This window comes from Pongo pygmaeus, chromosome X, assembly GCF_028885625.2.
Source record: "Pongo pygmaeus isolate AG05252 chromosome X, NHGRI_mPonPyg2-v2.0_pri, whole genome shotgun sequence".
NCBI classification, from domain to species: Eukaryota; Metazoa; Chordata; class Mammalia; order Primates; family Hominidae; genus Pongo; species Pongo pygmaeus.
The window spans coordinates 133,841,364-133,849,278 of NC_072396.2; the positions used below are offsets into that span (position 1 = coordinate 133,841,364).

Sequence of the window (7,915 nt, forward strand, 5' to 3'; positions counted from 1 at the left end):
TTTGGGATTTGTTTGAGACAGGGTCTCGCACTGTCGCCCCCCCAGGCTGGAGTGCAAAGGCGCGATTTCAGCTCACCGCAACCTCTGCCTCCCGGGTTCAAGCGATTCTCCTGCCTCAGCCTCCCGAGTAGCTGGGATTACAGGCTCCCGCTACCACACCTGGCTATTTTTTGTATTTTTAGTAGAGACGAGGTTTCACTAACTTGACTAGGCTCATCTGGAACTCCTGACCTCGTGACCCACCGCTTCGCTAACATTTTTTGTATTTTTAGTAGAGACGAGGTTTCACTATGTTGGCCAGGCTGGTCTCGAACTCCTAACCTCGTGATCCACTGCACCCAGCCCACATAAAGTAGTTTTAATATTTAGATGTAATTATGGTAAACTGTACACTTAAAGAGTCTATAAATATAACTTACATTGTCATCACTTTCTTCAATACCAAGAGTCCAAATATATTGTCTGGTTGGAGAACCCACTATTCCTCTAATCTCTCCCAGTTCTTTCATACCTCTCTGTCTTTGCACACATGCTAAGGCTTTCTCCTTCATCTCTATTTGGCCAAATGCCATTTATCCTTCAAAACTCAGTACCTCCTACCACTACAGGCCTATAGCACCTGGGGTATACATCAGTTATAATGTTCTCTGGGCCTTGTGTAATTGTGTAGGTTGTGCACTGCACAGGGCACAAAGATGAGGGAGTAAGGGGGAGTTAAAATCCAGCCTGAGCTCAGCTGCTAAGCAAGCTGTACCTGCCTAGAGGAGGACTCTACTAAATCTGCACAAATGTTGACCTTACAGGTTCATGTTGACTCTCAGGGTTGTTTGGATTGAAATCAGAAGTTTACTGCTCCTCCTAGACTGTGAATGCATACAAGGTAGGGACAGTGCCATGTTCACCCTTTTACCCCCAGCATCCTCAATGCCTAGCATAAAGTAGGAACTTCATATTTGTTTAATAGATCCTGAATAAATATAAGATATAAACAGTTCCTTAACCTCTTAACATCACAGTGATAACAAGTGCCAGAAATTTTTCTCTCACCTTTAGGTTGAAAAACAATTTTTTAAAGTCATACAGGAAAATAAATAAAACTAATATTAAGTCAGTCGCATTTGTATGCCAGGAATTTCACATATATCATTTCATTTTATGCTTCCAATAACCCTACCCATTAAGTCCTATTAATAGTGATAATCAACATACTTAACAACCAGTACAACATAGGTACCCACCAATCAGAGTGGACTCTGATAGAGCTCAGCTATAAACAACTGTTCCACCCATGCTGGTATCAACTCAGTGTCAGCCCTGAGTATGTCATCCTCACGTTAGAGTTAGGCAAATGCATGCTCAGGAAAGTTAGATAATGTGTCAAGCTCACATAGCTAGTTAAGCGGAGAAACCAGGCCTACAACCTGGTTGATTCCCAAAACCTATGCTCTTTCCCCCATACCATGATACCACTACATCATCTGTATATAGCCTAGCAGGAGTGTGGCAACTTCACCTGTTTCCTGACACCTGGTGCAATGTCTATTCACTAGACTACTTCACCTCCCCAAAGAGGAATAATCATAGTTTATAACACTAAAGTAATTACCTTGATTCCACAAGTCACACACAACTACTCATGTGGCTTTATAGTCATGCTTCGTATCTTAATAAATCTGAGTGGTACATTTTTATTGCTTCATACATTGAAGGGGTTAGGAACAGGAGACAATTCTTGATTAAGGCTCCTGGCTCCCTCTGAATTTTCTAAAGTTAATTTTCTTTAAACTTGGACTACATAATGTAGTTCCTTTCCACAATTATACCTCAACTGCTTAAGATTATACCCAATGTAATTTTGTTCTGTGAAAGTTCGGGGCAATACTTTGCATCCTACACATTTTATTATTGGTTAATGAATTCTAGCTCGTTTCAAGACATCATAGGTTATATGAACATACGTTCATTTGGGGACCCTGTTATTTACTCAATTCTTGGATCATCCACCGTATAGCCCTATGGCCAGACATGATACATAATGCCAAATCCCTACTAGGAATGAAAACATTGAACAGTGCTTGGTTTGTTTTGTTTTCCATTACAGCCCTGCAGGGGATTCTAATAAATTAGTTTATACTATTAAATCAGTTCTCCTCTGTAAAGTAAAGGGGATTTTTTTTCCTTAGTTTAGTTTTACTGGAATGTAGTACTAACCTACAGTCAATCTAATCATTCTGATTTGTGACCAAAATTTATTTTACTTGCAGGAAGACAGTGAACCTAAGGAAAGAGTATCAGTTTTAAAATGCTTTTCAAAAGACATGCTTTCCTTTTTTTTTTAAGCAAGACATGTTGAAATTGCTTTAGAACAAATCAACCAAACTATGAAATGTTTTATTTACAACTACATTGATGCAAGTACACATAGAAAATATTGTACACGTGCCTTCTGTAATATAAGTTTTGGATCCTCTTTCCATCCATGTCATGGGGTGGCATTCAAAATAATTAGCAACAAGAATGGCACAGACATAAGCCAATCAAAATGGAAGAGGCCAACCCTAGCCCTGAAGCAGAAGCCTGGAGTCCTCTGCTATGCCACAAAATAACCCTTTAGTTGTTGGGTAGTAAGAAAGTGTTGGGGGTCTCAGGAAGGGATCAAGTCAGTTGGGGTAAGAGAAGGCATTCGAAAGGTTCAGGGAAGGAACTATTTACCAATAACTAAGAAGTATTCAGTATTTTAATAACAAGTTTACCTGGTTATTAAGTAATTGCCAGTATTGTTATATTCTAATTTATATTATATTTTAATATTATAGTAATAGCAGTATAATTTAAAACAAACAGTATGGTGAGTACCATCTAAAAATCAATCTGCTAGTCAATACACTGTACTCAAAATGTCCATCAATGCCTGCCAGACCCCAGGCCCTTTGTCCACCTACTCTACTCTTAGCCCCTACTATCTAGCAGCCATGTTATGTATTATATTAGTCTGCCCTTCATTGGACACAGCCAGTGAGACTTAGGATGAATTCACAACTCAAGGGCTGAAAATCCACAAGCCAGCCAGCAACCTTTGATATGGCTGGCACAAAAATAAACTGGCCAGCCAATCAGACTCCCAGTCTTGGGAATTTGAGTTGGGAAGCATGGAAAGATTCACGCATGGGGCATTAGTCCTTCCTGGCAGGAAATGAGAATGCAAGAGGTGATCACAGAAGTATCACTATATAAAAAGAGGATGGGAGGAGCTAGGGTTGGACACAAGTGGCAACAGTTAATCCCAGGTGAGTATGGACATCACAATCAGCATGTGAGGAACAGTGGCAATCCAGGTGCCAGGAGGGACAACACAGGGAGACCTCTGTTTTGAGTTTACAAATCAAGGGCTGCTAAGGATCACAACTGTCAGATGACCTAGCGAAATTCTCCTGGATTGAAACTACCATACAGCGATACAACAAAGCCCACTTCAGCTCAACCACCAAACGCCTGGATTCAAATTGGCACCCTAGAAACAGCAGTTTTCAAAGTGTGATTCCTGGACCAAAAGCATCAACATCACCTGGGAACCTGTTAGAAATGCAAGTACCTACTGAATCAGAAGCTCTAGAGATGGAGCTCAGCATTCTGGATTTTTTTAAATTAAATTTAAATAATGCCTACAGCACCCGTATTCCCAGGGGGTCTTACATCCAAGTACTAACCAGGCCCAACCCTGCTTAGCTTCCAAGATCAGGCAAGATTGGGCATGTTCAGGGTGGTATGGCCATAGACCAGTTTGAGTTTTAACAAGTCTTCCAGGTGATTCCAATCCAAGTTCGAGTTTGAGAACCAACCCCTCAAGTTGGCTTTGCCCAGAGTGCCAGTATTACCTAGAAGTGGACTGTTGCTGCCCTTAGATCATCTCAGGGATAATCCTCCCAGAGGCAGATTCCCCAGTTGGTCAGATTTGCTGATGAAAGAACTCCTCTGCAAGTTTATGCTTACTGGTTTCAGTATATAATTCATCATTCCCAAGCAGCTGCAAGGATGCAATATATACACTGAACCAAAGACCATAAGCAGGCCCAGGAACTGAAAGATTTAAGGATGTCCCCTAAAGGTTGCAGACAGAGACTGACAGGCAGCTTTTAATATGATCCTTTCATATGGCTTCTAGATGAAACTGAGTTGTGTCTCTCCTGGAAGCACGTGTTTGTGGTTGAGGTGTAATGGGTAGGTGGTTTTAGGCAGAGACATCTTTGGTATTGTATATAGAAGAAAGGTTAGTGTACTAATGGGCAATAAACAGACTATATGAAGATGTCAATTACTGCCTGTTAGTCCACTGCCTGCTTGCAACCTCTGCTGCTCTTGCTGCCAAGTTTTATATCACATGACCTCACCCTTTAGCCACAGGGTGTACCCGACCCAGTTGTAGCCAAGTCAGTCGAGTCACTTACCTACAATGTGACCTGATGCAGAAGATGATCTATGCCCATATGATTCTCCCATTCAAAAACGTGAAGGCGGCAGCAGTTAGAAATGAGAGTTAGAGTTTACCAAAAATGTCCTGAGGAAGAGAGGGATCTACGAAGGATCATGGCAAGAAAAAGTAACAATAAAAGCAGAACTCATGCACAAAATCAGTAGGCCATTGATTAGGGCTATGGACACATACAGAGAGAAGCAGGGATGCTGAGAGAGAGAATGACAATGACAGAGACATTGAGAGAGACATCATGTAGCCCCAGAGAGAGATGAAGAGCATTAACTGCCTCGATTCCTGCTGGCTGTTGTCCTTATAATACCCACCTGTTCTTATTTAAGTAGTCAGCGAGTTACCAGAGTGCCTGAGGAGCTATTTATATTGTTTGAGTGTAAGAGCAAGTGAGAGCAAGTAACAAGATGAGAGAGACACAGAGCCAATGAGGGAAGCAAGGGCAATAAAAGAAAGAAAAAGAGACAGACTGTCCCTATGGATACAAAGCTTGAAGGGTATTCTGTAAGAGAAGGGGTCATGGCCACAACCCCTTCTCCCTGGGGTTTAACCTGAGGTGCAATTAAAAATGAAGAATGTTAATGAACAAATGAATGCATGAATATACAAATGAGTAAATAATAAATAGACAAGTACATTTTAAATGAAAACATAAAGTTAATGACATTTGTCAGGATGGACAGAGATGACTATGCCAACGTCCAGTGGCAGAAAGAGCAACAAAGCTTCTGAGATCAAACCACTATGAGACCAGAAAGATGACTCAAGCATTTGAATTTCAAACCATTTTTGCTGGAACATCTTTGCCCAACAGTGGACTGAATGGGGATCTCACTTAGGGACCAGTGAGATGGGAGTTGAGACATTTTGCCCCAGATACATTAATTTAGTCATAACAAGTAACAGGGCACAGTCGAGCCCCATCCATGGAAATAATGGCAATTATGTGATTACAAATCTTGACAACTTTGGTGGCAGCAAAAGTGACAGGAAAGCCTGTTCTGAAGCAAATAGCTTAGGTAGCAAAGGTAAAGGTCTCCTGCCTCAAAAAAGCTTGTCTGAGTTCTGGCCCAGTGACAGAAAAGGGGTGGTAGGACCATCCCTGGACCTCAATAAATATGTTGAACCTCAGGGTATTCTCAAACAACACAGGGCATTTTGATCTCACTGCCCAGTTTTGGCCCTACTATTTTGACCTCAAGACCATTTTTTTTCTGCATGTTGCTTTCTTCTTCTCAGACTATGAACCATTCTGGTTATAAGAATTCAACTTTACTAGGAGTTTAATACCCCTATTTCAACTTATAAGGATTTCTTTGAATGTATAAATAGGAATTTGACACCTTGAAAGTAGCTGAGCCCATGAGGTGCTGAGCCCAACCCAAATTGCTAACCCACAGAATTGTGAGTTGCAAATGGTTGTTTTAAGCCACTGAGTTTTAGGGTAGATTTTTATGCAGCAAAAGGTAACTGACATGGAGCCTAAAAATAAAGCCAAACCAAGTGTAATTGTCTTCAAAGCCTAAAGCTGAAAATTCTGAATATGACTCTGAATGTTTTCCTTCAGCAGAGTAAATCCATATCCCTGCATCCTGAGAGATGCAATCACTAGCTCCAGTTCTATGAGGCTTAAGCAGTGCAGCTTGGCATACCACAGCACCTACCTAGCATTGCAGAAGATCTCCACACGAGGAAAATTATGGCATGCGAACTATGCCCATACAGTCTACATTGCTTTTTTAAAAAATACAAAATAAAAACAAATCGTTTAAAAATACAGTCCATCCATATTCAAATTTCAGCATATGTGCATTTATAACAGCATATGAAAGTATCACATTTTCTCCCAGTATCGTAAACAGCAGCAAGTTGCCATTTCCCAGAAGACTCAAAATACTGTGACACCATGGTATAGTACACCATTGTCTCAAGGATTCAAGTTCGCTGATAAAGAATCTCACCAATAATCAAAAAATGTGTTAGAAAATAAGAAATCCCACATAGGTGATGTGATTCTCACAGAAGGTTATTGAGTTTGCATTCTATAATGGTACCTCTTTTGGTACCTTCTGTATCAGTCAATGCTCCAGCCACATATCAACACAGAATCAAGCACACACTAAAGAATGTACCTGGTTGCCACAGCTAAGCATCTAAGCAAGATAAGCATAGTGTCCATATTGACTTCCAGGCAAAGGAGTTAAAAGTTCCCCTCTAGTCTGCTCCCCAGCCTCCTACCCACGTAGTGGAGGAGTGCTGAATTGATGGGCAAGATTCCTGGGCACTGTTGAACCACAGTTTCTAGTGGGTGGAGCCCTGAGAATATAAACAATCCCATACAGGTAGAAAGCCCCTTTCTGGGTTCATTCTCTCTGGAGCTGGTGGCTGTAACATTTTTTTCTCATTTGAATGGCAAATTTGGAAATTTGACTTTGGCTTAAGGGAAATGGTAAGCTATTCATCCTGTTTTGGTTCTGAGTTCCACACTATCTCTACTCTAAGTTTCCTTGTGGTCAGCTTAGTAGAGTGCTGAAATAGAGTCTGGGGGCCAATGCCCCCAATGTTATTTTGCTTCCTTTGCCACTCTTTAGTCACATGTGTCTCTTGTGGAACATACCAGGGTGACAGGGCCAAGGCAGAATTTAAATATTCCCAAGTCACCAGGCCAATCACTACCATAATTCATCCCTTAATGGTGCCTGGATCTCACCTCTGTCCCTGACACTGACATGATCTCAGAAGACAGGGCAACTGTCTTCCCCAGGGACTGACATTTGGGGAATAAAGTCCCACAAAAGAGATTGAGGTTTAGTCCTCAAACTTGAAGCACTGCTGCTGTAGGGGCAGTATATACTCTCCCAAGTGTAATAGGCAGGTGCTGGTATTGGTACAAATATTCATTTTAGGTGCTAGGATAACCTTGTCCATGACTTCAAACTGCAGGAGCCACAAGGTTCTGCAGCTACGTCTCCCTAAAATAAACAGAATTCTAGTGTGTGACATTTTTGGCCTAATGGATCATTAGATCCAAATACTCATACACCCAACTTAGATGACAGACCTAGATTCTGTTCCTCTGGACTTTGTTTTAACTTGTATCCAGAGATAGAGAATGATGGTCACATAAAATTCTGAGGTGTCATGGCCTTCTGTAAAGTTTTCTGAGTCCCTTCCCCACCATATGTTCTCATGTTGACTCTGATTTGGACACTGCATAAACCCTAATATAAGAATTTGTGGAGAAAAGATAGAGTTAAAAAAAAATAACCCTTAGTGATTTACAAGGCCCAATCAAAAGACAAGACACACCTTGCAGTTGCTTTCCTGATCAGGAATCTTCAATAAATATCGGCCAAGAGTCTAATTATGGTTGTGGACTTCAGAGACCTCAGAGTGTGGGTGCAATCACTGAAGGAAGGTAGAGCTCACTCA

At 41.2% G+C, this 7,915-nt stretch overlaps 1 pseudogene; it reads right to left on the reverse strand.

Annotated features, from left to right (window-relative positions):
- Window positions 1-3,659: 3,659 nt before the first annotated feature.
- On the reverse strand, window positions 3,660-3,777 carry LOC129025562 (5S ribosomal RNA; annotated as a pseudogene).
- Between the last annotated feature and the right edge of the window lie 4,138 nt (window positions 3,778-7,915).